The sequence below is a fragment of the Sarcophilus harrisii genome, chromosome 4 (genome assembly GCF_902635505.1).
Source record: "Sarcophilus harrisii chromosome 4, mSarHar1.11, whole genome shotgun sequence".
Lineage (NCBI taxonomy): Eukaryota > Metazoa > Chordata > Mammalia > Dasyuromorphia > Dasyuridae > Sarcophilus > Sarcophilus harrisii.
This window is the reverse complement of record NC_045429.1, coordinates 219,982,141-219,999,894: the sequence shown is the minus strand read 5'-3', so window position 1 is coordinate 219,999,894 and position 17,754 is coordinate 219,982,141. Positions and strand designations below refer to the sequence as shown.

General features: G+C 33.6%; 1 protein-coding gene and 1 long non-coding RNA gene across 2 annotated transcripts in view; both read left to right on the top strand.

Annotated features, from left to right (window-relative positions):
- ZNF292 (zinc finger protein 292) overlaps nucleotides 1–17,754 on the top strand; it is a 92,927-nt gene that overhangs the window by 25,818 nt on the left and 49,355 nt on the right. The gene's annotated exons all lie outside the window — the stretch shown is intronic.
- Nucleotides 7,563–10,741, top strand: LOC111720654. The gene is made up of 2 exons (XR_004233649.1): nucleotides 7,563–7,988; nucleotides 9,486–10,741. It is a non-coding gene; the product is annotated as an uncharacterized LOC111720654 (long non-coding RNA).

Genomic DNA, 17,754 nt, shown 5'->3' with positions numbered 1-17,754 from the left:
GGTACCTACTTCCCAGGATGATTGTAAAGAATCAGAAAGGATAATATTTGTAAAATGCTTACTCAGCACAGTGGCTGGCACATAATAACCACTATAAATTATTATGACTGTTCTTATAAATTGACTATCACCACTCCCCTTAAAAAAGAGAGAGAGAGCTTTGACATCATTTTCACAGAAATCATAAAATTATCCATTTCTTGTAGTAGAATCAAAGAACAAAGTAGAAATAGAATCCATAAGTCACTTTCTGAAACCCCAAAATGAAAACTTCCAGGAATGTTATAACCAAAATTCCCAAACCTTCAGATCAAAGAAAAACATATTTAAGCCAGAAAGAATTCAAGTGCTGAGGATCACACAAAATTTAGGAGTGTGTGGAATTTAGCTAGCAAAACAAGATTATAATCCTAAAGGACAAAAATATACTTGAAATAAATAACTTTTAAGGATTCTTTCTGTATAGGAAAAACTAAGGCTAAGTAAAAAAAAAAAACTTTTAAACACTGGAGTCCAGAAAAAATAAAAAAGTAAGATTGAGAATGAGGCCTTTACATTCTAATGGGGGAAGATTTTTGTAAACTGATCTTAAGATCTCAGATCACAGCAATGATCAGCTATGATTCGAGAAACAGTTAATGGACTGAGGGTACAGATTGAGACATTTTTGGACATGACTAGTGTGGGAGTTTATAATATTAAAGGATTTTACTTTTCTTTTTCATTGAGAGGTTGGGGTAGACATGGAAAGGGAAAAAGTGAATTTTATTAATTGGAGGGGAATTTTTTTTTTTTTTTAAATTAAGGACAATGCTTCCTGAAAAGAATTAAACAGTACATTAGAAAGATAATCAATTGGTAGAGACCACTTGAGATATTCTATAGTGTGGTCTAAGACAGAAGTCTCTACTGCACTAGATTAAATATGTAGCTTGTAGGCATTCTTATTTTTGTTTTAGTGGCCTTTTTTTTTAATTGTTTGATAACCACTAGCCTAAGGTATGACTTTACTGGTATGTAGTTGGTGTGGATTATGAAAAACTGTTGAATTAAGGAAATTGAAGAATGCATGTTTAGAATATTGGAGTGTTCAAAAACATGAATATTGAAGGTCCCAGAGAAAATATCATATAGAATAGCCTTCAAAGGAGGAATGATTATTTTAGTTCATTGAGATGGAGGATTATCTGGAATTAGCAATGGAAAATTTGGCATCCTCAGGAGAAATATGGACATATTGAAACAATAGTTTCAATTTTTTTTAATGAATGACTTGTTTAGAAGAATGAATAACAAAGTAGAATGATGCTAAAAAATGATGATAGTATTTATGTAAGTTTTTAAGATTGGTAGAGTGCTTTAATCTATTATCTCATTTGATCCTAACAAAACCTTTTTGAAACTAATGCTATTACTATTCTCATTTTACAGTGAAACTGGCTGAGAGTGTTTTGTCAGTTGTCCAGGGTCATACATTTAGTAAAGTGAGTCATGATTTTAGCTCATATCTTTCTAATTCTGAGACCGCTTCTGTACACTGTCTCACTGAATAAATAGGTTACATCTAAGATGATGAGACTAGATGCCTTTAATTAACGAAACCAGTACAATGTTGGAGAACGGAGGGAGATGAGATTGATTGAATTGAGTTGCAGGTAATGGGGAAGGGTGATAGCTCAATAAGAACTTTAGACTTAAAGGAAATTTGAGGAATTAACTGACAACAGGGTTTGAAGTGGAATCTGGAGAAATTCTACAGATGTACTTAATATACTATTTTGGACTGGTTTTGCTACTATTTATAAAGCATTTCAATGAATCTCTAATCTTATTAATATATACAAGTACTCTCTCCAGGTGATGGATCCAGATTGCAACTCATTGGATCTTATCATATACAGCTCTTTCTCATATTCTCCTTGTAAATCTTCCAAAGGAAACCTAACCAAAATCCCAGGAAATTTCTGTTAAGACTCTTAAATTGTATTGAGAACATTAAAATAAAGGCTGTCTATCATACCTCATGCATGGCTGTGATTCATTACATTTTCTAGCCATAGATCTATGAAGGCTGTTTTCTTTAGTAATGTACTTCCCCCTAAAGTAGGAATTTTCAATTTCAAAAGACTGGGAACTGCTACTAAACTTTTCTGTAAGGGAAAGAAAGAAATATAGGAATTTGGGTTTTGTGCTGTTACTAATGTTCTAGTTTGAATGGCTAAATAAAGTGCTGAGGGTTTATATCACACTGTTAAAAAAAATGTTGTTTGGATAAGTGCTCATATGAATTTTCTTAGGTTTCAAAAAGAGCTAATAAATTTAGTTAAAAATTGAATAATCTGTTTGAATTTTAAGCTTAAAAACTTGAAGCAATTTCTTTACATTGCTCTGTTTGGCTTTTTGATCTATAAAGTCTTCATAGAATATCTACTTGCTGTTCCTGGAATGATAAACATCTACATAAGGATATAATAGCATAGTAGCATATAAATACTTATCCTGGAAATTATTGCAGGTATTATGGAACCATCATAGGGTCTTGAGAGTATTGATTTTTAATTTGTAGAAACATTTTTGCTAGGAAGCCAAAAACTAAAAAAAAGGTTAAAGTTACATATGTAAAATTAGCACACAGCAATATTCTACCATCCATAATGAACTGAAGTATGTTGGACTTGTGTGTTTAATATTTTGTAGGTGTTACATTTTATACTTGTGAAATTGTGGCTAATTTTAAAGAAAAATTTAAGGATTATGCTAGAGTGGAAAGCTTTTAATACATTGCATATGTTCTTTCTCATTTATTATGTATTTTGTGCTAGGAAACTGAAAGTAAATTCCCTAAACTCTAGGGTGTGGTGGGGAACAGATAACATGTAATGTGTCTCCATCTTTTTCTTAATTCTCTTTGTTTCCCCATCTCTAAAATAAAACAAGATGACCTTTTAAGTTTTTGTTTGTTTTGTTTTGTTTTTCCAGTGCTCTTAATTTCTGATCCATATTTTAAATCTTTATATTTGGCTTCCATACCAGTAGCATACTCTCACTTTGAAATGATTCACATGTAACACTTATCTAGTCATATCATGACTTCAACTAAAGTCTGTTGCATTATTGATCCCCTGTAATATCAAAGATATTGATGGTCCCTGGCACTAACTTTATAAAGTGATTCTACTATATTTTATACTAAACTCAGGGTGCCAGGGGATATTTATTAAACCCTCTTGTTGTGATAGTAAGTCTAGTAGGCTCAGGAGTCAAAAACTCTCTTTAATAACCAAAAAAAAGTAAGTGAATGCATTTGTTCCAATGTTGGTGTTATGTGGTCTGTAACATTTTGAATTTACTGTATGTAGAGAGAATTGTGATAAAGAAGATCAGTAACCAAGGTAGTTATGTGTGATATATGACCAAATATAAAAATAGGTACATAATAGGAAAGGAATGCATTTTGCAAGTCTTAACGAAAAACCAACAGGGTTTAATTATAAGTAAAAACTCAGATCACTTCATGGATGCCTACTTTAAGGAAAACAAGGCTGTTTCCAAAAATGACAAATATTGGTGTCGTTTGGAGTAGAAAAGAAGAATTTAACAAAGATGGAGTTTATTTTCATGAACTTATTTTTATATATTGTTGTCATTGGGCAATAACAATGTCATAAGACTTACGAGAAAACCAAGTTTATTACTAGAGAAATGGATTCCTGTTTTTACAGTTGTTTACAGGGAAGAGGGGATATCAGGGAGAGGTATGACATGAGAAGGGGGGCTGTGCAACAAACTTGAGAAAGACTAGACCATTGGGTTGGGGGGGCGGGCTCAGAGAGGGAGGAGCAAGGTGATAGCAAAAGTCTTATTATTATTCCCTTGGGAACTGCCAAGACTGCTCAAGCATTATCCTAGCTTGTCTCAAACTGACTGGCACCTGTCTTGCCTCTCAAGGACACATAGGGAGTTCAGTTTGGGGTGCATAACTACAAATTGTAGTAGTTGGTCACAGATTCAGCTGGTAGGTGGATTCATCCTTGACACATTCAGGACCCTCTGCGTGATCTATGTCCAGTGTTTCTGAAAAATAATGACTTAACAAGTTCAGGAGACCCCCTTGATAGCCCATATATAGTAGTATAATCTGAGAAAAAACTTTGTGATATAGAAGAACACAGTAACTGCAAAGGTAAGCCTAAAAATTGCTTTCTCAGACAGCATCAAAAAGTGGGAGATAGGAAAGTGTTTCATCCAAAAAAATAAGTAAGACATTTCAAATAAAATAGTAAAGGGACATTTGAAAGTTATTTCAAGGACACCTTGTTCAAAGAATAATTTCCTATCTCAAAAGAAATAGCGATAGCAAGACTTTTTCATTGGCAGAGATTTTTTTTCCCCAAGGAATATATATTATCCACCATGGCCAGCCTCTCTATAGTGATTAATAAATGCAAATTCAACAGTCATTTATTAATTATATACTTTGTGCTAGGAACTGAAAATAGATCCCCTAAACTTACTGGGGTAAGGAGCAGGTAATATGTCTTTCTGTTTTTTTAAGTTTCTGAATTTTTGTTATGTTGGGGAATTGTCTTTTTTTTTTTTTTTTCTGAGAAAAATGTGGTTAGAATGTTTGCTTTGGTGAGTAAAACAATGATTTAAACAAATTTTAAAAAAAAGCTTATGACAGATTTGAGTTTTTCCCACCCTGTTCATTGTTCTCTAAAGTTCTTATTTTTGTAATAATAGTAGTAAAAGATAAGTATATTTTGAGGTCTTTGAAGAAAGTATGGGGCAGCATTATCTTTTTTAAATTTGTTGTAACATCAACAAAGTATTAGTTTAGTTGATGAGCACAAAGTAGTTGATGAGGTCCGGATTATGGTTCATTTCCTACATAGATCATCTCTCTCTCTCTCTCTGCGGTGCCACAGCTTTGATTTCTAATGTAGCAATCAGCCTTCCAAGTGTGTGCTGTTGGTCCCAAAAGACTCCAGGTAAGAGCATAAGCTAAATCACCAGAGGAAGTTTCATATGTGAAAATCTAACCTAAAATCAGAAATGAAAATGCATCAAGGTACTTAAAGATAAATATCTTAATAATTGAAATTTCAGGTAGTAATGTAAGGTAAATGTCTACAAAAAATTCAGGTTGCTTGTTTGTTCAGTTAGATTTCTATTCTTAGCTTAAACTTAAAATCTCAGAGTACATAGGAGAATTGACAATAATCTGTTCTTTCCAGACACAACTGCTGTTTCTGCTTTCTTTTGTTTTCCTATCTATCAGTCATTCTTAATTAAATTTGCATTTCCTATAGAAAAAGCACAGTTTTGATTTGGTGCTACTTTTATTGTTAAGTTTCCTGAATATTATGTTAAAATAACATATTAGAGTATGTCATGTAAGAGAGTGTCATTTTAATGCAAAAGTCATTATTAGTAATCTGATTTGTTGGTATCACATGAAATAGTTTTAATGCAAAAAATGCATTGTTTTAATGAAATTTTATCTGTGGAGCTGGTGATTTTTATCAGGAAATACTAGTAAGATTCCAAACATATATATTGGGGTTAAAGAAATACTTAACAATATCCGACAATTTAAATAGCTTTCTATTGTATTTTAATTTTAGTATTTAGTAAACACAGTAGTAAATTCCTCCAAAATAGTATTATTGTTTTGTTTACTTATTAATAAAACTATAGCTTTGAAAACTTCCCTTTTAGCTTGAGTAAATTTGCAGATGACACAATTTTATGATTTAAGACATTTTTTTGAGGGGAAAAGGCTGAAAAAGACAAAAGTTGCTTATTACATTTTGAATGATTAATCAACAGTACTAACTTACCAAAATCTGCTTAGCCATCTTGATTTGCTTGAATATTTTTCATTTTGATATTTGGTTTTCCTATTGTTTCCTGTTAGTACATTATTATCCTTAATAACCTGTTGAAATTATTGTAGGATTCCTTTAACAAGTTTGATTATAATCTCCAAGTAAGTTATTTCTGTAGAGGAAACCTTTTAATTGTGGGTATTCTGTTAATACCCAGGTAAACCCTGGTAAAATTTTCAGATTGGGCAATTACTGGCCTTAGTACTTTTAGTTATTTTAACATTCCCCATTTAAAATTTTTTCTACAAAGTTACGTGTCATAAAACTAGCTTTGTTGTCTTAAGAAGAATTAGAATTCAAGAGAAGAATCATTTCACCACTAGAATTGTTTTGACATTTTAGGTTTTGCTGAACTGATGAGAATAGATTTCCTTCATAACAATAGTAGATTGATCGCAGTTAACTTTTTTCCCATGTATTCTATCCTTAGACCTCCAGGGGCAATAAAAGTCTATGAAGGAGTAAAGCAAATCTGCCTACTTAATTTTTTAAACAATTCTACATACTATTTTTTTTTTGGGGGGGGGGGCAAAAATAGTCTTTATTGCTTTACTTTGTTAGATGTTCAGATATAACATTGCTAAGTTTTGCTTTAGTCGAAGAGGAGAGGAACCTGGAACCAGAGGCTAGTGAAGAGAGTCATCTGAAAGCCCATTCATTATTTGAAGGTATTGTACTTAATACAGATCCTATATTTACTTTAACATTTTGGGGGGCAAACATCTCTGATTTTGATTTTCTTTTAATGGGAATACCATTTGGTATCACTATGTTATGTGTCAACACTTGCTTTGGCAGGGTTATAGAAATGATGGAGACATTTTGAACTAAAGGCTAATGTTATTAAACTGGCTGATAACCCTAAAATTAGTGAATGAATAGAATATATCTGTGTTGGTACTTAGCAAGAGTAGTTTGTTTTAAAGTAACAGTTGTCCTCATGATGCTTTTAGTCTATCAAAATGATTAAATTTTGATGATAAATTTTGCCTATTTACTTACCTTTTCCCAAAGCCAATCTTTGTACATGTATTAGTTATATTTAATCCTTGCTTGGTTAGGAAGCTTGCATGTTCCTAATGGAAGTATCGGAATAGACATAATATATTTATTTGTTAATCATTAATAAAAAGATTAGCAGTGACACAATTCATGATATTTCTGAACTTGATTCAAGGTCCAAAAAACAGCCATCAGTAAATGCATTAGGGTTTGTTGTGGAAAATAAAGATATGTGTAGCTTTTAGACTTGTACCTTACTGAGAACCTTGGGGGGAGTGGGGAGGGGGGGAGATTGCTCCTCTTAGAAATTCAAGCATAAGATCTCTTACTGAGATGTCTAATAAACTAAAGACATTTCCACTAGAGATAGCTGGTAGCGAAAAGGCTTTGAGCAGGGATTCCCGGAACTTGGGTTTAAATCCTAGTTTGTTAGTCTTGTGACCTTGAGCAAGTCATTTTACCTTTGTAATCTCAGTTGCAAGATGAAGAAGTTGAACTAGGTAATGTCTTCCGTTTCTCATTGTTCAGTCATTTTAGTTGTGTTCAACTCTTAGTGACCTAATTTGGGATTTTCTTGGCAAAGACATTGGAGTGCTTTGTTATTTCCTTTTCCGGTTCATTTTTTAGATGAGGAAACTGAGGCAAACCAGGATTAAGTGACTTGCCCAGGGTCACACAGCTAGTGTCAGGCCAGATTGGAACTGAGGAAGAAAATTCTTTCTGACTCCAGGTCTGGTACTCATCTATTGTCCCTTTAGCTGTCCTCTTGTACTTTTATAGTAATATAAATATCTAAGAAATAGGATTATAATTGACAAAATTACAACTAGATGACTATCAGTTTGCTAAAGAGAAATGGCCCTCAATTTATAGAATGTGTTCCAAAAGTTTGTGTTATTCTGTCAGTAGAAAAAATATCTGAAATTATTGGTAGGAGACCTGGCCAGACCTCAAAAATCTTATCTCGAATTTATAATATACCAGAACTAACTCAAATTGTTAATCCCTTAGAACAGTCATGGAGTATAAGAATAAGAAGTTTTTTCCTACCTCATTCCTGGTTGAAAGATCAGCTCTATTTAGAAAAAGTTACTAGTAGGTAACATTTCTTTTTAGCATTTTCCCACTTCCCTTTCTGGACTACTATTGCCACTAGTAAGTGGTACCAATTAAGTCCAGTAGGACTACTAGTTGTGTCATACTTCCTCCCCTCCCACTTCAGCATTTTACTTAGACTTCCTTTGTTCCATAAGTAGCTGTCTTAGCCTAATTGTCATATTTGTTCTACATTTATAGTACTTTTAATATAAGATTAAGGTTTTTATAAACTGTCCCTGTGACTCAATTTGAGATTTTATCTCTCTAGGCTATATATATATATATATATTCTGCTTTCTCCCTCCTCCAGTTCTAGTGAGGTTTTTTACTTTTCAGGAGGGAAATAGTCTGAACTGTTTTGTCTTTAAAAAATGAATGACATGCCCTTAGCCGGGGATTATTACTTAGTTTTGGTTTTTTAAGATACTTATCAATATAAATGAATAATAACTGGTAGAATTTCTAATAATATAACAAAATTACTTATTTTTTCATTTCATTTTGGGGGAAATTATTTTTTTGGGTATGAGGCCAGTAGGCCTGCCCTACTGTATGTACTGTGAGCTATAAAGTACTTTTCACAGCTTGGTTTCTTCCTTTTCCAAACTCAAGAGATTCTCCAGGTTTTTTAATCGGAACTCCCACTGCATAAACTCTGGCAGTGAAGAGGGTGGAGCAAAGAAAAACAAAGCATTCATAATGAATGTTTTGAGTGTGATTGGTGGGCTGCTTTTATTTCCTATAGAGAGAGATATTAACCTTAGTAATCTAACCTAAGTTTCTCCTGTTGCAATAGGAATAGATTATTACAGTGAATATCATTAATCCACTCAGCAAAAAGTATACTTGACCAAATTATTAAAACAAACAAATTATTTACATGCCTCATTAAACATTTAACAGCAGATATTGCTAATTCCATTTGATTTCTTAACCTTTAACCTTAGTGTCTATTAACTGTGGCCCCTGATCAAGCAAGGGTTTTTTGTTGTTTTCCAGCAGTTTACCAGTGTTTTCAATCTAGTAAATTATGGCAGCTGTGCTGTCTGTTAACCAAAGAACTCACCCGGCCACATGTAGTTCCAGATCTAGTAACCTTGCTACTCAGTCCCTTGAAATAGCATATAATAATGTATTTATATTGTAGCAAGTCATCTGGTAATCTTAAAGAATAAAATGCATGTGAATATGTTGGGATTTTATTTTTGGTGAGCGCTTCCTGAGTTTTATCTCAGAATTCATATTTTTAAATCTTCCCTTTTCCCCCCCCAAATTCTTAATATTGAAATAAATTGCCTGCCGTTTCTCATTGATGACCTCATTTTCTGTTGTTTGTGGAATGTTTCACAACTATTTCCCAGAGATGAAGAACCCCTAGAGGAAATATTTATTACTCCATCTTCTAATAATTATAATTTTTATTTTAAATTTATATAGTATAAGTACACATAATTGATATCCTAGTAATTTGGTTTTCTTTTTCTGTCTTTGCAGGATTCATTGTGATCCACAACCCAAAGGAGAGGCTTCATCCATTAAGTTCCTAGTCATAGCATTAATAAATAATAGTGTACACTCCAGAATCAACTTTCTGCAGCACCATCAGAAAAGACTATTACCATCTTTAGGTTATCATTAAGGAAGAACAACTTTTAGAGAACAATGTAATTTTGATAGTAAAATGATAATGAATAGAAAAGGTAGAATTAGCTGTTTTGTAGTATTATGAAAGGAGTTCATAATATGAAAGAATTCAATTTAAAATCATTTTCCTGTTTGCTTGCTCTAAAATTTTGCAGAATTAATTATAATGGTCAGAATATTTTGAAGTTCTAAAGCTTCTCCAGGATAATAGCACTTCAGATCAAGTTTGTGCAGCATACCAGTTGAGTTACCTTCAGTGAGAGAGAATTATATTATTTGTTAAATCCTCCTACTTAGTTGAGAAACAACTGCTTTTGTGATGTTGGGGAAATGGCATCTATTCCATAAAAGACAATTTTTTTTTACATATGCCTCATTTATTTTGTCTTTCAATAAAGTATTAATTTACAAATAACTAAATTTTGTGTTCAAGTTTATCTTTAAATGTTTTTGTAACATGTGTGTTGACATTTTTGGGAAGCTCTTAGAGCTTAGAGGCGGTAAAGATCTTGGAAATCATAGCCTCAGCTTTCCTTTTTTAAACCGAATGGGATCCAAGAGTAAAGAGACCTTACCACAGTCATAAAACAAGACTGTAGTTGCCAAGATTTATGGCCACCAACCCAGTAGGTTCTTCTGTATAGCTGTATGATAGAAAAGAAGAAAACAGGAATGGTGAATATCTTCAATGTATGCAAATATATGCCTATCCAAAGAGTGAAAGTCACTGTTCTTTTTGGACTAGGGATTAATATTCTTTTGGGGCTCAGGTCTGTGGAATATAAACATAATGTCTTTCCTTTTTTTTGCCTCAAGAAAGGTATTGAGTTCTGTCACTGGAAATGTTCATTTAAAGATTCTGCAAGCTTGTCTTATGTACTTTAAGTAATTCACATATTAAATAAGCAAATGGACTTGACTTTAAGGATACCTTCTTACTGAGATTATGATGCTTTGGATACCTCACAATTCTCCCATGGTGCTTGACTACAGTCTACTCATTACCATTCTTCATACTTTAAAAACTCCATACATAAGTCCATGGTTCTTGCTGGTATCAACTTCATTCAGAAATTGTAAACAAAAATGAAAAAAAAAAAAAAAAATGCCAAAGACTAGGCATTCAAAGCATGTATTTCCATTTAAATATTATTTCATCTTCAATTAGAATAAACTTGTCCTAGTATTATTTAAGGATTAAAGTTATTTTGAGGATTTAAATGGAGAAAAGAATTTTATTAAAAGAAACATTTCCTTTATAAAACACTTTAAAAACATGTATTTTTTTTAAAGAAAGGGATTAGAGATGTGGCCTCTATGTTGTGTTAAATTGACTTTGTGTTATAGGACTGATCCTATTTAGTTGGTTGTATTTTCTTGTCTTTGCTTTGATGGGGAAAGTGAAGTTCCAGAACTAATTGAGTTTATGAATTTATAGGTAGATCACTAACACTAAGGTCATTATACCATTAGGAGGCCTTCTGGTTGGCTGAGAGGAAAATTCGATTTGACATTAAGTCAGTAAGCATTTATTTAGTCCCTAATACATGCCAAGCATTGGAGGTGCAAAAACAAAAAATGAAATAATTCCTATCCTCTTGGAGCTAGCTCTGTTGTTGAAGGGGTAGGGAATCATGTACACATATGTTAATATATGTAAAATAAGTAAAAGGGGAAAATTTTAATTTGAAATGGGTGTCTTTTGCTGGGATAATCTTATTATCTGAACCTTCAAAGTAGAAGACCCAGTGGCATTACTATGGCTGGAATATTGGGTGCAAAGGTTTAGAACTTAATTTAGAACCAAATAGCTTTCTCTGTTCTCCCTACCTGTTCCCCTTGCTTTGAAAGTTCGTTCCTCCTTACTTCTGTCATATTTAAGCTAGGCTTAAAAACCTCTTCCTATACTAGGCCTTCCCTAATCCACTCTTCTTTTCTTTCCTTCTCCTCTAGTGCTGCCAGCCCCCATACCATGGATCATGTATATATGTATGCATGTGTATGTTGTGTGTGTGTATTTTATATCTTTTCCTCTAATAGAATCTAAGCTTCTTGGGGGACAGATAACTGGTTTTTGTATTTATATCCCTAGCCTATATAGCATGATGTCTAGTGCAAAATTGGTCCTTAATAAATGTGTTGATTTGTTGTTCTGGGACTTAGAAGAATCCTACCCTGCTATTCTATTTCTGAATTGCATACTTTTTTCCCTTGTAAAATATACCCTGGGAATGAATATATTGTATATAGATGATATAAAAGGAGAAAGAAAAAGTAGCTAGGAAATGACACTGACTGTGAATGTGACAGAAAATGTGTCCAGGGGAAATAACTTGTTTGGTTTCTGGTATTGCATGTCTTTGAACTTTGGGTATCACATTAGCTCAGAATTCAGAAAGGTCCAGTAGATTTATACTTTAGATTGGGGGCCAGGCATCAGGGAAATAAAAAGTACAGACAAAAGAGCCTGGACCTGAAGGCAATGTTCTCTGATGGTCTAAGGTAAACTTTAACACTTAAATAAACTACTTGCCACCTTCTTTTTCCACCATCCACTCATTCAGCCTCTCATAATTGGTCTTCTAATTTCACTGCTGTGCTCAAACAGCTTTCTAAACTCATGGAATTAGCAGCTCTGACACCTGGGCAGGCACCTCAAAATGTGTCTTCAGATCAGGTTAGGAATCAAGTATTTAAAAGACACAAGTTCTTTTGGGTCTCAGGGAGGAAACCCTGGGATAAAATAGCTTACTAGCTACTACCAGAAAGGGATATCAGAAAAACAGAACCAAACCAGATACACTTAATAGATTACAAAATAATCTTTCAGCTTTCAGATTCAGTGGCCTTTTTTAAATCTTGATTATCATTGATTGGCCTCCTGTAACTTTTGCCATAGTTTACTACTATTTCCTCCTTCCTTACAACACTATATTGTACTGCTTCTCCTACCAACATGACTACCATCCCAGAGATCTTTGCTGCTGTCTCCATTTTCCTCCTGCAGGAGGAGGGGATGTTGTTCCCCCAAGCCTCCATCCTGAGCCCTTTATATATTCTGCTTTTGTGAATTTATCTTCTTTCATCTCTCCATCTTCACAATCTTGAAGTTCATTTCTAATCTCCTGAACTCTACTTCCATACCTCCAACTATAGAGCAGCTCCATCTGATGTCCCACTTGCATCTCAAGTTCAGCATGTCTCACAGCTTTTCAGAGGGATCAGTTTTAGTCTTGGTATCATACTTGGGAGGCAGTATAGTTCAGTGAATAGCATGTTAGATTTGGATTTTGGAAGCTCTGGATTCAAATCTTGCCTCTGATTCTGACTGTATTATCCTGATTTAGTCATTTAACTTCTCTAAGTCTCAATCTCCTCATCTTTAAAATGGGGATGATAATATCTCAGGGTTGTTAGGCTATATATAGTTCAATAATGTATAAATATCAGCTATCATCACTCTTGACTCCCTTACTCTTTAGAACAAGTTTGTTCCCAAGGTCTGTTTGTTCTGCCTCCACAAGTTAGGGGGTTGGACTTGATGGTTTTTCGAATCCTTTATAGTCCTAAAAGGCTATATTTTGTGCTACATCTCTTGCATTTGTCCCTTTCTTTTCAATGACCACAATCACCCTACCTCATGTTCTTTTTGCCTTTCTCCTGAAGTAGTATTAGCCACCTGTTCCTCACTTCAACAATTCAGCATGTTCATAGCTGCCAAAATAATTTTAAGATGCAGATCTGACCTTGTCTTGCCTCTCCTCAAAAACCTTCAGTGGCTCCCTCTTGTCTCTGTGATTTTATAATAAAAGAGTGAATTACATATATATATATATATATATATATATATATATATATATATACATACACACACACACACACAAAGAGAGAGAAAGTCCTTTGAGATTTGCAAAGTATTTTTATATATCTTCATTTGATTAGATATGAATTCCTGAGCCCCATCATTTAAATCCTTTCATAATCTGTTGCCAACTTACTTTCCAGCCTTATTTCATGTCATTCCTTATTATAGTGTTCTAGCTTAACTAGTTTACAAACCTGTTCCCCAACTGATGTGCAGTCTCCTGTCAAGTATTTGTATGAGGTCTCTTCCCTCACACTTTCACACTTTTTTTCCCCTCTCTCCCCCCAATGCTTTGAATGAATTCCATTTTTTCCACTTCTATGAATCCTTGTATTATTTTCAAGGGTTAACTCGAGTACCACACCTACAAAATCTGCCTGTTGTTAATTTTCTCTTCTTGCTCTTACCTTGTATTATACTTATCTGTATATATGTTCTGTCTTGTTAATAAAAATCTAAGTCCCCTAAAGATAGGGATTCTTATTTTCTGTCATTGTAGACACATTGCCTTAACACACAGTAAGTTTTAATAACTATTTTCAGTGTTAGTGGAAAGGCTTTCCCTAATTTTACTAACGTCATATGAACTATTTCTTATGGTCTCTCCTCAATAGAAGTATCTCCTTCTGCAACCATAACAACAAGTCATAGAGTTACATGTACTTTGTGTGATGACTTTTACTTGGAAATTTCTCTGCCACGTATAATTTAGGGAATACCTTATGAATCTATAACCGTAGAATAAAAAGCAACCAAGACTCCATTGGCCATTAGAACAGATTTATTTGAGTAGAGGGGTCATGTGGTAAGGTTGGAAGAACATTTGGACTTGGGAGTTTAGAGACCTTTTTTCTGGTCTTGGTTATACCACTGTTTAACTATGTGACCTCAGACAAGTCATTTAGCCAATTATTGCCCAAGTTTCTTTATAAAATGAGGTTGTGTTAAGTCCTGGCTAGCTCCCTGGAGGCCTCCGGATCAGCCAGCATCAGGATAAGCAAAAGTCCTTGGTTTTTAGGGGGGAAAGGGAAAAAAGCAGGCAAACTGCCAGAAGTTTTGCCAAAGATTTCTTTTCGAATCTGGAGTCCAGAATCACACCTTTCTCCTCCTCTTCCTGCTGCCTCGTGAGTCTGGCTTGTCTCACTCCACCTTCTTATCCTTCCTACAATTATTTGTATACACCAAACATTGAGCCAGCACCAAACAGTGAGAAGGGCCATTTTTTCCAAATATATGCTAATAGAGTCATTGTCAAATAGGTTATTAGCCTTAGTTCTTGGTTGATACAAGCATACCTTTTAAGAGATTCAGCCCCTTTACAAGATTGGACTGTATGGCTTTTCTTTTTTGCCTTTAGAAATATAATTCAATATTTTGTGTCCTTTTCAATGATTTGGCATACAATCTAAATTGACATCCTGTTTTTAAAAGTATTTTTTTCTCAAACTAATTAAAATATTGATTCTGAATATTCTGAATTGTCTTTCTTTTCTCCAGAGTCACCACTATTCTATCAGAGTGGTCCTATTATCTAGTTCCATTTAGCACCATCTTTGTAAAGTATGTTATATAACTCCTTATGGTGTTCTACATCATGCAATCCAAGACACCAAAAATTCCCAGAATTTCTATACCATTTGAATGGGTGCTAATTATAATGTAACTTTTATTTATTTTAGAAATATTTAGATGTTGACCATATTATTTTATCTTAAGTGTCAGCATTGAATTCATTGATTTTTATACTGTTTTGCATATAGACTGCACCCATCAAAGAAAATTTTGGGGAGAAAAATGGCTATTTGAAATACTAATTATAGATTACATATATGTAGAAAAAAGGCCTATGTTTGGACCATCACAGAATAAAAATAATTTGTATACTCCTATAGAATTTATCACTATGATAAGAATAAGAGGTTTTATTTCAGAAATCATAGATGACTCTATTGTAGAATAAATAAATGTCATTTTAAAAAAAACCAAATCAACTTCCATCACTGCTTTTTTCAGAGGTAATCTGAGTAATATGGGCAAATCCTTTCCAAATCTTGAATCATCTATAACTATGCTATGGTTGTTTTTTATCCCATATGGTTGTTTTGAGTCTTAAGTAAGATTTGAATATGCTAAGTAAGCATTAATGAAATTGATTATATGGATCTTTTATGTACTTAAGAACCTATAATAATTGTCTTTTTCCTGTTATGTCAAATCCATTTGAATCTAGTCCAAAATGCCTTCCCTGATTGTCACAAATATTTTTGAGCATTTTCCCATTTTGCCTTCTTAGCCACAGTATTTTGAAAAATCACCTCTATTTGCATTTATTCAGAAGTCGCATAGGATCTTAACATAGTCATAAAAGATCCCTTGTTAGAAGGAAACTTCTAAAGAAAATGTGTTCTTAACCTTTTTTTGTGTGTGCTGTGGATGACTTCTCTGAATGCTGTTTTATTGCCTATATTCATAAGGAAAATTCTATATTTCAATCAGTTATTAGCAAAAAAAAGAAAAAAATAAACTTGTATTTTTGCCCAACCAATTTCATTATCCTTTGAAATCTATTCACAAATTTCTTTTGAGGTCCATCTTACTCTAAGATTATTTTTTAAATTGTCCTGACTATAAAACTGCGTGGATGTAGTCTTCTATAGAGAATCATTTGTAAAGACTTGTATTATTCTCTAATTTTCCTAGAGAATGCCTTTAATAAGCATATTTCTCTAATCTTTTTTTGTTAAGATTTCATTTAAGTGAGAATAAGTCATATGGATTAATAATGAATTAGTGATTACTTATGTGCAAGGAATTACATAAGAGGAACCATTGAAGAAATGTATGACTGGAAAAGGAGGTGGGCTAGAAATAAAATGAAAACTAGTGATTGAACAAATAGACAATCTGATCATTAAAATGTGTGAAATTTTAGACCAAGAAAAAGGCCTCCATCATGTTGTGTATGTTCTTTGTGAAGAGTTTAGTGGAAAACATGAGTAGTCCAGTATGACAAAACATAATGGGTTTTTAGTCTAAACTGATAGAATGTGCTCTAGTGGATAAAAGTCATTTTCACTGAATTATCAAACCTAAAGTCCTAACTCAGTTTTCAAGAGCCTTTAAAAATTGGTACTTTTTCATCTCCTATAAAACCTATTAACTTTGGTTATTTTATTATCTTTAGCACAAGTTGAGCACTTTCTACCTGTGCTCTAGTTAATGGTTTCCACACCCCACCCCATTTTCCATCCCTTATCCACCTATACCTCATTTCCAACTACAAAAGCTACTCTGATTCCTCAGGGCCACAATGATTACATTTTTGTTGAATTCTTGTATGTGTAATCTTTTTTTTTTTTTTTTAATCTCGTCAATGAAAAAATATTACACATATAGCTTGTGCATCATATAGCTGTAAGCAATGGAAACAAAAAGACAGTAAAAGTCTTTTAAAAGAGCTTGTATTGAGACAACTAGATGGCATAATGAATAGAGCACCAGCTCTGAAGTCAGGAGGACCTGAGTTCCAATTTGACCTCAGACACTTAACACTTTTCCTAGCTGTGTGACCTTGGACAAGTCACTTAACCCCAATTGCCTCAGGAAAAGAAAAAGAGATAGATAGCTTGTATTGTGCATCCTATTACTGTAAGCAATGGAAACAAAAAGACAAAAAAGTAAAAGGTCCTTTTAAGGTGCTCACATTGTAGTAGGATAATGAGAACATACATAAACACACATGTGCACATGTATACCCAAATGAAAGATAGTTTTTGAGGATGTGCTAGCATCTGGGAGAATCAGTCTTCATGGGAGAAGAAAGTCTTCATATAAAAGTTGGGAAGTTAAAAGCTGAGTCTTTTTGTGTGTGTGTGTGTGTGTGTGTGTGTGTGCGCGCGCCCGTGCTGAGGCAATTGGGATTAAGTGATTTGCCCAGGGACACACAGCTAGGAAGTGTTGTGTCTGAGATCAAATTTGAACTCAGGTCCTTCTAACTCCAGAATTAAGCTGAGTCTTGAAGGAAACCAGGGATTATGAGAGGTGTAGGTGAAAGAGTGCATTCTGGGCATAGGCAACAAACCATACAAAGGTATGGAAATAGAATACTATGCTTGCAGAACAGTGAGTAAGATCTTAGTATACAAGAAGCTAGAAAGAGACCAGGTAATGAAAAGTTTAAATCCAGGAAAGTTTATATTTTATCCTGGGAATAATAAGGATCTGGGAGATGGGGGAGCAAATTGTTTGACATGT